Genomic DNA, 14,913 nt, shown 5'->3' with positions numbered 1-14,913 from the left:
CAGTCAATTCTTAAGGTAGAGACTTCATATTCAGGATTCTTTTTATGTCTACCCGAAAGACAACGTGTGTTGAGTAAGAACTTCCTGTGACAACCGGAAGTTGTTAAAAACACCCAAGAGCTATTGTCATATGGCCAACCAGCAGATGGTGAAAATCACACAACTCAAACATCTGTTATTCAGTCAATTCTTAAGGTAGAGACTTCATATTCAGGATTCTGTTTATGTCTACCCCAAAGACAACGTGTGTGGAGCAAGAGCTTCCTGTGACAACCGGAAGTTGTTAAAAACAGCCTAGAGCTATTGTCATATGGCCAACCAGCAGATAGTGAAAATCACGCAACTCAACCATCTGTTATTCAGTCAATTCTTAAGGTAGAGACTTCATATTCAGGATTCTGTTTATGTCTACCCCAAAGACAACGTGTGTGGAGCAAGAGCTTCCTGTGACAACCGGAAGTGGTTAAAAACAGCCTAGAGCTATTGTCATATAAAACGCACATAGTGAAAATCACGCAACTCAGCCATCTGTCATTCAGTCAATTCTTAAGGTAGAGACTTCATATTCTGGATTCTGTTTATGTCTACCCCAAAGACAACGTGTGTTGAGAAATAACTTCCTGTGACAACCGGAAGTGGTTAAAAACAGCCTAGAGCTATTGTCATATAAAACGCACATAGTGAAAATCACGCAACTCAACCATCTGTCATTCAGTCAATTCTTAAGGTAGAGACTTCATATTCAGGATTCTGTTTATGTCTACCCCAAAGACAACGTGTGTTGAGAAATAACTTCCTGTGACAACCGGAAGTTGTTAAAAACACCCAAGAGCTATTGTCATATGGCCAACCAGCAGATGGTGAAAATCACACAACTCAAACATCTGTTATTCAGTCAATTCTTAAGGTAGAGACTTCATATTCAGGATTCTGTTTATGTCTACCCCAAAGACAACGTGTGTGGAGCAAGCGCTTCCTGTGACAACCGGAAGTTGTTAAAAACAGCCTAGAGCTATTGTCATATGGCCAACCAGCAGATAGTGAAAATCACGCAACTCAACCATCTGTTATTCAGTCAATTCTTAAGGTAGAGACTTCATATTCAGGATTCTGTTTATGTCTACCCCAAAGACAACGTGTGTGGAGCAAGAGCTTCCTGTGACAACCGGAAGTGGTTAAAAACAGCCTAGAGCTATTGTCATATAAAACGCACATAGTGAAAATCACGCAACTCAACCATCTGTCATTCAGTCAATTCTTAAGGTAGAGACTTCATATTCAGGATTCTTTTTATGTCTACCCGAAAGACAACGTGTGTTGAGTAAGAACTTCCTGTGACAACCGGAAGTTGTTAAAAACACCCAAGAGCTATTGTCATATGGCCAACCAGCAGATAGTGAAAATCACGCAACTCAACCATCTGTCATTCAGTCAATTCTTAAGGTAGAGACTTCATATTCAGGATTCTGTTTATGTCTACCCCAAAGACAACGTGTGTGGAGCAAGAGCTTCCTGTGCGAACCGAAAGTTGCTAAAAACAGCCTAGAGCTATTGTCATATGGCCAACCAGCAGATAGTGAAAATCACACAACTCAAACATCTGTTATTCAGTCAATTCTTAAGGTAGAGGCTTCATATTCAGGATTCTGTTTATGTCTACCCCAAAGACAACGTGTGTGGAGCAAGAGCTTCCTGTGACAACCGGAAGTGGTTAAAAACAGCCTAGAGCTATTGTCATATAAAACGCACATAGTGAAAATCACGCAACTCAACCATCTGTCATTCAGTCAATTCTTAAGGTAGAGACTTCATATTCAGGATTCTGTTTATGTCTACCCCAAAGACAACGTGTGTGGAGCAAGAGCTTCCTGTGACAACCGGAAGTTGTTAAAAACAGCCTAGAGCTTTTGTCATATGGCCAACCAGCAGATAGTGAAAATCACGCAACTCAACCATCTGTTATTCAGTCAATTCTTAAGTGTCATTGGGCAGACAGAGATATAGTGAAGGGATTGTTGGTGAGAAGAGAGGAGGAGAAGAGGAGAGGAGGAGAGGAGTCGAGGAGACGAGTCGAGGAGACGAGTCGAGGAGGAGAGGAGGAGACAAGGAGTTGAGGAGTCGAGGAGGAGAGGAGGAGACAAGGAGAGGAGAGGAGGAGAGGAGAAGAGGAGAGGAGAGGAGAGGAGAGGAGAGGAGAGGAGAGGAGAGGAGAGGAGAGGAGAGGAGAGGAGAGGAGAGGAGAGGAGAGGAGAGGAGAGGAGAGGAGAGGAGAGGAGAGGAGAGGAGAGGAGAGGAGAGGAGAGAAGGAGAAGAGGGGAGGAGGAGAAGAGAAGAGGAGTATAGGAAAGAGGAGGAGGAGGAGAAGAGGAGAGGAGAGGAGGAGAAGAGAGGAGTATAGGAGGAGGAGTGGAGAAGAGGGGGAGAGGAGATGAGGAGTGGACAGGAGGAGAGGAGGAGAGGAGAGGAGGAGAAGAGGGGAGGAGGAGTAGAGGAGAAGAGGAGGAGAGGAGGAGAAGAGGAGTATAGGAGAAGAGGAGAGGAGGAGAAGTATAGGAGGAGGAGTGGACAGGAGGAGAGGAGAGAAGGAGTCGAGGAGAGGAGAAGAGGTGGAGAAGAGGGTGCGGTCCAAACACTTAAAAGACACACCCTATCCCCTCAGTCCTCAAATTAAGTGGACACTTCTGATGACGTGTCATGACGTCTGACGAGTGTACACTTGCAGGGCGAGGGGGCGAGGGAGGAAGGAATGATTTTTAAATGGAACACCGTGGGACCGGAAATTCGTCACTCGTTCATCCCGCGACGATTGTGTTTTCAGCCACCGGTAGCTTGTGGGTGCTTTATATGCGCTACAGTCAATTATGAGTGCATGTCTACATATTTTAAATATCTAATTACTAATATACGCCTATGGTATGATAGCTAGTAAATGGATTAGCTAACTAACGTTAGCCTGCCTAGCTGGAACTTCTGAAGAAGAAGGAAAATGTTTTATTTCAACAATTTCCAAAAGATAACCAAACAAAAACATATTTACCTTTTACGAGACGTGTTTGTGCCGTCATGTTCATTAGTAGCACCATTTCTATCTTATTTGCATTTGTTTTTACACTTGTATGTTGACTTCTCCATTGATGTTGTTTTTAAGTTTTCGCTGTGAACATAATTGAACACTCGCAAAGCCGACTAAAAACGAGGGCTGAGCAGCTTACGTTGCAAACTTCCCTTGCTTGGCTAATCAATTGGACCACCCTCCAAGATGGCGACGGGGATTCCCCCAAGGGCATAAGGCGAGGGTAAGTGGACGAGGGTGTGTCTTTTAAGTGTTTGTACCGCAGCCCTGGTTATTGTTCTCTACTGACTATTCTGCAGTCAGTACACAACGGCACTTACAGTGATGCACAGTGGGAAATAAATAAACACAATGTGCATCCACACACACACACACACACACACACACACACACACACACACACACACACACACACCCACACACACACACACACACATCCCCTGGGAACATAACCTGAAACGTCTCATGTTTCAACCCTTTCCCCCTGGGAACATAACCTTGAAGAACACAGTGTGCCGGGTCCGCGAATCTTTTATGACAAAAGTTGTTTTCCCCCCTGCTGTGATGACCCACCCTTACTGGAGTTCAAGTGAAGTGCAATTTCTTTATTTCCTCCATGGGATTTCAAGGCCAATGTACATCTATGTATTCCCTTCAGCTAGTTTACACAGACACGCTACTGGTTTGGTGCATAGCAGCAGTATCTCAGCTAGTTACCACCAGGGCTTCTACAGACTCTATCTCCTGGTTTCTCTGGGGAACTCTGACAGCAGTATCCTTCTGAAAAGTTCTTATTTGTCTTAATTCTGGTGCGGCAATAAAAAACAACTAAACAAAACATGAAAGACCCACTGAATATTCATAACAGGTCATTACATTGAATCTACCGAAATATACCTTTTTACAAACATACAGTAACATACAGGCGATAGACACAGCTGTACTATTTGTAGGTAACTAACTAACGCTTGCGTCCCACCTAGCCCATAGAGGTTAACCTCTATGGGCTAGGTGGGACGCTAGCGTGCCACCCGTGGTGCACTCCATCAACAGCAGGTGCATTTCAAGAGCGGCAAATTTGAATCCAAATAAATGTCAAAATTCAAATTTTTCAAACATACAACTATTTTACACCCTTTGAAAGATAAACATCTCCTTAATCTAACCACGTTTTACTATTTCAAAAAGGTTTTACGGCGAAAGCATAAATTTAGAGTATGTTAGGACAGTACATTTACAAGAGTTGTGTGTAATGTTTTGTCAAGTCAAAGACAGGGTCACCAAAACCATAAAACCAGCTAAAATGATGCACTAACCTTTTACAATCTCCATCAGATGACACTCCTAGGACATTATGTTAGACAATGCATGCATTTTTAGTTCTATCAAGTTCATATTTATATCCAAAAACAGCGTTTTACTATGGCATTGATGTTGAGGAAATCGTTTCCCTCCAATAACCGGCAGTCAAGTCAGCGTCACAAATTAAATAATTAAAATTAGAAAACATTGGTAAAATATTATATTGTCATTTAAAGAATTATAGATTTACATCTCTTGAACGCAATCAACTTGCCAGATTTAAAAATAACCTTACTGGGAAATCACACTTTGCAATAATCTGAGCACTGCGCCCAGAAAAATACGCGTTGCGATACAGACTAGACGTCATGTTGGGGAGATCTAAAATCGAAAATACTATGTAAATAATCCATTACCTTTGATTCTCTTCATCAGATGTCACTTCCAGGTATCACAGGTCCTTAACGAATGTAGTTTTGTTCAAAAAAGCTCATCATTTATGTCCAAAAATCTCCGTCTTGTTCGCACATGATCTAAGCCAGCCGGACTTCTCGTCATGAACGAGGGGAAAAAATATATTTCCGTTCGTTCAAACATGTCAAACGTTGTATAGCATAAATCATTAGGGCCTTTTTTAACCAGAACATGAATAATATTCAAGGTGGACGAATGCATACTCTTTTATAACGTATTGGAACGAGGGTACCCAACATGAACTCGCGCGCCAGGTGTCTAATGGGACATCATCGTTCCATGGCTCTTGTTCGGTCAGATCTCCCTCCAGAAGACTCAAAACACTTTGTAAAGGCTGGTGACATCTAGTGGAAGCAATAGGAAGTGCCAAAATATTCCTAAACCCCTGTGTTTTTCAATGGGATAGGTTTAAAGTCAATACAACACATCAGGTATCCACTTCCTGTCAGAAAATGTCTCAGGGTTTTGCCTGCCAAATGAGTTCTGTTATACTCACAGACACCATTCAAACAGTTTTAGAAACTTTAGAGTGTTTTCTATCCATATATAATAAGTATATGCATATTCTAGTTACTGGGTAGGATTAGTAACCAGATTAAATCGGGTACATTTTTTTTATCCAGACGTGCAAATGCTGCCCCCTAGCCCTAACAGGTTAAATACTGTATTTGTGTCTGACAAGCGTCAATAAAACATATTTGGCTATAGACTGACATCTAGTGACCATAAATGGACAGCATTCCAAAGATGGTATTTTACCAACATTCTGGTAGGAATCAGATTTGGAACTCTCTCAAGTAGCATTGGTACCATCTAGTGGATGTGTACGGAACAACATCACATCTTTAACAGGCCAGGAACATAATGTACACATCCTCCTACAACTGAGCTATAATTGACTCCTTCCAGCTAAGGTTAGATATGATTGGTTTGGTTGGTGGAACTGTAACAGTGATCAGATTATATTCGTTTTTTTGGGTTGAACATGTCCACTGATATTTGTTGTGGGGCCTTCCACTTCTCCTTCTCCTCTTCTCTTCTTCCTGTTCTCAAATTTAATCTTTTATAACCACACAATCAAACACAGCCTGAAACCCCACTGTGAAACAGTGAATGTGGTGCCTCAGTCACACACTAAGTTTGATGTGTTCAGATCACAAAGAAGAACATTCGTGAGACGCATTGGACTTCTGCCTGGCCGGCTCCCCTCTCTCCACTGGGATTTTCACCCTCTAACCCTATTACGGGGGCTGAGTCACTGGCTTACTGGTGCTCTTCCATGCCGTCCCTAGGAGGGGTGCGTCACTTAAGTGGGTTGAGTCACTGACGGGATCTTCCTGTCCGGGTTGGTGCCGTGGGGGAGATCTTTGTGACCTATGCTCGGCCTTGTCTCTTTGTGACCTATGCTCGGCCTTGTCTGGTGGTTGAAGATATCCCTCTAGTGGTGTGGGTAAGTATGCTCCCTCTAATTCTCTCTTTTTCTCTCTTTTTCTCTCTCTCTTTCTCTCTCTCTCTTCTCTCTTCTCTCGGAGGACCTGAGCCCTAGGACCATGCTTCAGGACTACCTGGCCTGATGACTCCTTGCTGTCCCCAGTCCACCTGGTCATGCTGCTGCTCCAGTTTCAACTGTTCTGCCTGCGGCTATGGAACCCTGACCTGACCTGACATTAACTCCTGAGGTGCCGACCTGTTGCACCCTCTATAACCACTGTGATTATTATTATCTGACCCTGCTGGTCATCTATGAATGTTTGAACATCTTGGCCATGTACTGTTATAATCTCCACCCGGCACAGCCAGAAGAGGACTGGCCACCCCTCAGAGCCTGGTTCCTCTCTAGGTTTCTTCCTAGGTTCTGGCCTTTCTAGGGAGTTTTTCCTAGCCACCGTGCTTCTACATCTGCTTTGCTTGCTGTTTGGGGTTTTAAGCTGGGTATCTGTATAGCACTTTGTGATATCTGCTGATGTAAAAAGGGGTTTATAAATACATTTGATTGATTGAATGTGATGGTCTGGGGGTGCTTTGGTGAATGTAAAGTGGGAGATTTGTAAAACGGATCTTGAAGAAGGAAGGCTATCACTCCATTTTGCAACGCCATGCCATATCCTGTGGACGGCGCTTAATTGGAGCCAATTTCCTCCTACAACAGGACAATGACCCAAAGCACAGCTCCAAACTATGCAATAAGTATTTAGGGAAGAAGCAGTCAGCTGGTATTCTGTCTATAATGGAGTGTCCAGCACAGTCACAGGATCTCAACCCTATTGAACTGTTGTGGGAGCAGCTTGACCGTATGGTACGTAAGAAGTGACCATCAAGCCAATCCAACTTGTGGGAGGTGCTTCAGGAAGCATGGGGTGAAATCTCTTCAGATTACCTCAACAAATTGACAACTAGAATGCCTAAGGTCTGCAACGCTGTAATTGCTGCAAATGGAGGATTATTTGACGAAAGCCAAGTTTGAAAGACACAATTATTATTTCAATTAAAAATCATTATTTATAACCTTGTCAACGTCTTGACTATATTTCCTATTCATTTTGCATCTCATTTCATGTATGTTTTCATGGAAAACAAGGACATTTCTAAGTGACCCCAAACTTTTGAACCGTAGTGTATATATATTTATTTTATTTAACCTTTATTTAACTAGGTAAGGCTATGATAAGTAAGGATACTCTAGTATAAAGCCCCTTGCCTGCCAAAAGTCACTGTGAGAGAATGTGAGACAAGAGACAACATGACAATGTGAGAATATAACAATTTGATGTGACAATGGTAACTATGAACACAACTCTGCTTTGATTCACTCCAGGATGTCATCCTGAACTTTCACCTAAAACTTGATATTGTGTCTAGCCCTCAAATCAAACATTACAACCAAAGTATCTATTGACCAGACCATTCATACACAGTGCCAGTGTAAACGTTGCACCTTTTTATTTAACACAAGGGAATAAAATCATCAAAAGCATAATTTACATTTTAGTCATTTGGCAGATGCTCTTATCCAGAGCGACTTACAGTAGTGAATGCATACATTTCATGCATTTTTTTTTCTCTGTACTGGTCCCCCATGGTGATCGAACCCACAACCCTGGCGTTGCAAACACCATGCTCTACCAACTGAGCCACACGGGACCTAATTAAGTAGAATGTCTCATATCCCCCCTATTGTTCGTCTCTAGACCCTACATCCTCTGCGGGGGAAGTAGATACAACAATTCCACTGGTTCAGCAGCTGTATAGCCTATATACTGTATATGATGGCCCAGTATTAATCATTATTAATCAAATGGCCACCCGGACTATTTACATTGACACCCATCAGTAGTTTGTACACTGCTGCTACTCGCTGTTTATTATCTACGCATAGTCACTTCACAAATTACCTGGACTAACCTGTAGCCCCACACATTGACTCGGTACCGGTACCCCCTGTATATAGCCTCCACATTGACTCTGTACTCTGTACTTTTTGCTATTTAATTTTCTTGTGTTACTTTTTTTATATATAATTTTTTTCCTTAACTTCTTAATTAAGGGCTGGTAAGTAAGCATTTCACGGTAAGATTTACACCTGTTGTGACAAATAAACTTTGATTTGATTTGAGTATGAGCTCTCCTGAGGATGGGTAAAGGTTTCCAAAAAACAAAAAGCCCCATCTCCGTGGCCATGCCATCTGACCACGAGCATTGAACTTTGGAAGTTGTGTTGTAACCGAGTTAAATGTCAAACCAGTTATCAACTACACTCAGCAGGCTACATATTGACATTGTGTGTGTCACCAAGGCCAGCCACGAGCGGGCTAGCCATCTCTCTTTCTCTCTTTCTCTCTTTCTCTCTCTCTATCTCTCTCTGTCTTTCACACACACAGGTCCCCTACTCAGACTTTGCATGAATCAAAGGTTGCGTGTCACGTCATTGGATGTGTAAACGACTGACAGATTGCTATAACATATGATGTGGTTAACTGATAGGTAAAATACCTATCCAGGCGTTGTAAGATTTGGAAGCCAGCATCTCTCCTCCGGACCATACCCCTCCCAGAACACGAGGTACTGAAGGCCCCTAACCCGACGTCTCGAATCCAGTATGGAACGAACGGAGTACGCCGGGGCCCCCTCGATGTCCAAAGGGAGCGGAGGGGGCGGAGGGGGCGGAGGGGGCGGAGGAACCTCCCGTACCTCAGACTCCTGGAGCGGGCCAGCCACCACCGGCCTGAGGAGAGACACATGGAACGAGGGGTTAATGCGGTAATCGGGGGGAAGCTGTAACCTGTAACAAACCTCGTTCAATCTCCTCAGGACTTTAAATGGCCCCACAAACCGCGGACCCAGCTTCCGGCAGGGCAGGCGGAGGGCAGGTTTCAGGTCGAGAGCCAGACCCGGTCCCCCGGTGCGAACACCGGGGCCTCACTGCGGTGATGGTCTGCGCCCACTTTCTGGCGCAGTACGGTGCGCTGAAGGTGGACATGGGCAGCCTCCCATGTTTCCTCCGCGTGCCGGAACCACTCGTCCACCGCAGGAGCCTCGGTCTGACTCTGATGCCAAGGAGCCAGAACCGGCTGATACCCCAATACACACTGGAAGGGAGAAAGGTTAGTGGAGGAGTGGCGGAGCGAGTTCTGGGCCATCTCTGCCCAGGGCACAAATGCTGCCCACTCCCCCGGCCGGTCCTGACAAGAAGACCTCAGAAACCTACCCACATCCTGGTTAACTCTCTCCACCTGCCCGTTACTCTCGGGGTGAAAACCTGAGGTAAGGCTGACCGAGACCCCCAGACGTTCCATGAACGCCTTCCAGACCCTCGACGTGAACTGGGGACCCCGATCAGACACTATATCCTCAGGCACCCCGTAGTGCCGGAAGACGTATGTAAACAAGGCCTCCGCAGTCTGTAGGGCCGTAGGGAGACCGGGCAACGGGAGGAGATGGCAGGACTTAGAAAAACGATCCACAATGACCAGGATCGTGCCACCAGGCAAGAGGCCAGGAGTATGGGAGTGGGATCCATGGGCCACTCCTCTGTGTCATACAGCCGGGACAATGCGTCTGCCTTAATGTTCTGAGAGCCTGGTCTGTAGGAAAGGGTAAACACAAAACGGGTGAAAAACATGGCCCACCTTGCCTGGCGAGGGTTCAGTCTCCTCGCCGCCCGGATGTACTCCAGATTGTGGTGGTCAGTCCAGATGAGAAAAGGGTGTTTAGCCCCCTCAAGCCAATGTCTCCGCGCCTTCAAGGCCTTGACGACAGCCAACAGCTCCCGGTCCCCCACATCATAGTTTTACTCCGCCAGGCTGAGCTTCTTCGAGAAGAAGGCACAGGGGCTGTGCTTAGGTGGCGTACCCGAGCGCTGAGAGACCACCGCTCCTATCCCAGCCTTGGATGCGTCCACCTCCACTATGAATGCCAAAGAGGGATCCAGATGGGCCAACACGGGAGCCGAGGTAAACAGAGCCCTCAGGTGACTAAAAGCCCTGTCCGCCTCAGCTGACCACTGCAAGCGAACCGGGCCCCCCTTCAGCAGTGAGGTAATGGGAGCCGCCACCTGACCAAAACCCCGGATAAACCTTCGGTAGTAGTTGGAAAACCCTAAGAACCACTGCTCCTCCTTTACCGTGGTGGGAGTCGGCCAATTACGCACGGCTGCAATGCGGTCACTCTCCATCTCCACCCCTGAAGTGGAAATGCGATACCCTAGGAAGGAGACGGACTGCTGGAAGAACAGCCATTTCTCACAGTACGTCTCAGCCTTGACGTACAGGTCATGCTCCAACAGGCGACCAAGCACTCTGCGCACCAGGGACACATGCTCAGCGCGTGTAGCAGAGTATATCAAAATGTCATCAATATACACCACTACAACCTGCCCGTGCAGGTCCCTGAAAATCTCGTCTACAAAGGCTTGGAAGACTGATGGCGCATTCATCAACCAGTACGGCATGACGAGGTACTCATAGTGCCCAGAGGTGGTACTGAAAGCTGTCGTCCACTCGTCTCCCTCTCGGATACGCACCAGGTTGTAAGCGCTCCTGAGATCTAGTTTAGTGAAGAAGCGTGCATTGACTCTATCGCTGTGGCTTTGAGCGGTAGCGGGTAGCTATACCTCACAGTGATCTGATTCAGACCCCGATAGTCAATACCTCCCTCCTTCACAAAAAAGAAACTCAAGGAGGCGGGTGAAGTGGAGGACCGAATGTACCCCTGACGCAGGGATTCGGAGACATATGTTTCCATAGCCTCCGTCTCCGCCTGTGAGAGGGGATACACGTGACTCCTGGGAAGTGCAGCATCTACCAGGAGATCTATCGCACAATCGCCCCGTCGATGAGGTGGTAATTGAGTCGCCTTCAAATCGGCATATTCACGGGGAATGCACACGGTGGAGACCTGGTCTGGACTTTCCACCGTAGTAGCACCAATGGAACCCCTAAACACCTACCTGAGCACTCTCGCGACCACCCCGTGAGAGCCCTCTGTTGCCATGAAACAGTGGGGTTATGACAAGCTAACCAGGGTAGGCCCAGCACCACGGGAAACGCAGGAGAGTCAATAAGGAAGAGACTAATTCTCTCCGTATGACCCCCCTGCGTCACCATGCCAAACGACGCGGTGACCTCCCTAATTAACCCTGAACCTAATGGTCAACTATCTAAGGCGTGAATGGGGAAGGGCACATCCACGGGAACAATAGGGATCCCTAAACTATAGGCTAAAGCACTATCAATAAAATTCCCAGCCAGGCCTGAATCGACGAGCGCCTTATGCTGGGAATGCGGGGAAAATTCAGGGAACGTAACAGACACAAACATATGTACAACAGAGGGCTCTGGGTGAGAATGGTGCTGGCTCACCTGGGATGATGCCAGAGCGCCCTGCCTGCTGCCTTGATTCTCAGAGGAACCAACCCAGCAACAACCAGCAGTGTGACCTCTGCGGCCACAGATGGTGCATGAGCGGGGACCCCCTCCGGTCTCCCTGCGCACTGCCCCTCCCAGCTCCATGGGTATTGGAGAGGGGGTGCGGGAGGATGGAACCACCAGACCCCGATCTGAACGTCCGCGAGTAGCCAGCAGGTTGTCCAGCCGGATGGACAGGTCCACCAGCTGGTCAAATGTGAGGGTGGTGTCTCTGCAGGCCAGCCGCCGACAGACGTCCTCGTGCAGACTGCAACGATAATGGTCGATCAGGGCCCTGTTGTTCCATCCCGCGCCGGCAGCCAGGGTCCTAAACTCCAGGGCAAACTCCTGGACGCTCCTCATCTCCTGCCTCAGATGGTAGAGGTGCTCACCCGCCGCTCTACCCTCTGGCGGGTGGTCGAAGACTGCCCGGAAACGGCGGGTGAACTCCTCAAACTGGTCCAACACCGCATCTCCCTCTCTCCACATGGCGTTGGCCCACTCCAGGGCTCTCCTGGTGAGGCACGAGACGAGGGCGGACACCCTCTCACGGTCCGATGGAGCCGGGTGGACGGTGGCCAGATAAAGGTTTAACTGTAACAAGAACCCCTGGCAGTTTGCAGCCCTCCCGTCGTACTCCTGGGGCAAGGAGAGACGGATCCCACTGGGTTCCTGCGGGAAAGGGGTGCTCAAGAGAGACCCCGGCTGTGCGGGTGGAGGTGCTGGAAGAACTCCCTGTCTCTCCCAGCGGTCCATTGTCTGGACAACGCGATCCATGGCGACGCCAAGATGGTGAAGCATAACTGCATGCTCTTGGACGCACTCCTCCACCTCAATGGCCAGGGTACCTTCTCCTGCTGACTCCATAGTTGTGGTCGGAGATTTTGTAATGGGTGCGTGTTGGTGGCAGGGAAGTCAGGCGCAGGAGAACGAACTCGGTATAAACAGAGTCGTTTAATAAGTGCTCACAAAACTCCGAAAACCAAAACATATAAAAGTGGGTACAAAACCCGTTGCACACCAACACATACTAGCACAATCACATACAATAAAACAATCTCCGACAAGGACATGAGGGGAAACAAAGGGTTAAATACACAACATGTAATTGATGGGATTGGAACCAGGTGTGAAGGAAGACAAGACAAAGCCAATGGAAAATGAAAAATAAATCAGTGATGGCTAGAGGGTCGGTGGCGTCGACCGCCGAACACCGCCCGAACAAGGAGAGGGACCGACTTCGGTGGAAGTCGTGACATGTTTACATTGCCAAAGCAAGTGAAATAGATAATAAACAAAAGTGAAATAAACAGTAAACATTACACTCACAAAAGTTCCAAAAGAATAAAGACATGTGTCACGGGTGTCGTTGTGTAGAGATGACCAAAATGCAGCGGGGAAATGTGCACTCATCTTCTTTATTATATTCGGACAAGAAGGAGAACCAAAATAAACACGTACACAAAGAAAACACAACGACTATTCACAGGCTGGTAAGGCACAAGCAATACACAGAACAATCTCCCACAAAGCACTCAACAAACACATACCTATATATAGGACTCTCAATCAGAGGCAACTAGAAAATACCTGCCTCCAATTGAGAGTCCAACCCCAATTAACAAAACATAGAAATACAAAAGACTAGACAGAACATAGAAATACACTAACATAGAGCAGTGCTCAAAAACCCCCGGAATACATAAATCAAATACCCTACTAAACAAACCACCACCCCGAACCACATAAAACAAATACCCTCTGCCACATCCTGACCAAACTACAATAACAAATAACCCCTATTACTGGTCAGGACGTAACAGTACCACCCCCCCCCCCCCAAAGGTGCATACCCCGGATGCACCTCACACAAAAAACAAAATAGCAAAAAACAAACATAAATCCCCTAAACTAAAGGGAGGGAAGGGAGGGTGGCTGCCGTCAACGACGGCACCTGTGCTTACACCCCCCCTCCCCAACCCACCTATACTGGAGGTGGCTCAGGTTCTGGTCTACAGCCACCCAGACTGTAGGCATACTCGCTTGGTTCCGGACCGTAGGCAGACTCACTCGGTTCCAGGCCGTAGGCAGACTCACTCGGTTCCGAGCTGTTGGCAGACTCACACAGTTCGGAGTTATAGTCAGACTCGCTCGGTTCCGGACCGCAGGCAGACTCACTCGGTTCCGGACCGCAGGCAGACTCACTCGGTTCCGGACCGCATGCAGACTCACTCGGTTCCGGACCGCATGCAGACTCACTCGGTTCCGGACCGCAGGCAGACTCACTCGGTTCCGGATTGCAGGCAGATTCACTCGGTTCCGGACCGCAGGCAGACTCACTCGGTTCCGGACCGCATGCAGACTCACTCGGTTCCGGACCGCAGGCAGACTCACTCGGTTCCGGATTGCAGGCAGATTCACTCGGTTCCGGACCGCAGGCAGACTCACTCGGTTCCGGATCGCAGGCAGACTCACTCGGTTCCGGACTGTAGACCCATTCACCCCTCTCCGAACTGTGGGCCGTCTCACTCGGTTCTGCACAGTAGGCCGTCTCCCTTGGTTCCGAACTGTAGGCCGTCTCACTCGGTTCTGCACAGTGGGCCGTCTCCCTTGGTTCCGAACTGTAGGCCGTCTCACTCGGTTCCGGGCTTAACACTCTTACCGGATACTCATGACGGGGTACTGTTGTCGGATACTCTGGATGGGGCACTGTTGCCGAATACTCATGACGGGGCACTGTCGTCGGATACTCTGGACGGGGCACTGTTTCCGAATACTCTGGACGGGGCACTGTTTCCAAATACTCTGGACGGGGCACTGTTTCCGAATACTCTGGACGGGACACTGTTTCCGAATACTCTGGACGGGGCACTGTTTCCGAATACTCTGGACGGGGCACTGTCGTCGGATACTCTGGACGGGGCACTGTTTCCGAATACTCATGACGGGGTACTGTTGTCGGATACTCTGGACGGGGCACTGTTGCTGAATACTCTGGACGGGGCACTGTCGTCGGATACTCTGGACGGGGCACTGTTTCCGAATACTCTGGACGGGGCACTGTTTCCGGACACTCTGGACAGGGCACTGTTTCCAGACACTCGAGGCTGGGCTGACGCACTGGAAGCCTGATGCGTGGGACTGGTAGTGGAGGTACCACCC

Source organism: Salmo salar, chromosome 09 (genome assembly GCF_965601325.2).
Source record: "Salmo salar chromosome 09, fSalSal1, whole genome shotgun sequence".
Lineage (NCBI taxonomy): Eukaryota > Metazoa > Chordata > Actinopteri > Salmoniformes > Salmonidae > Salmo > Salmo salar.
The sequence above is the reverse complement of the archived record's forward strand: the minus strand, read 5'-3'. Positions refer to the sequence as shown.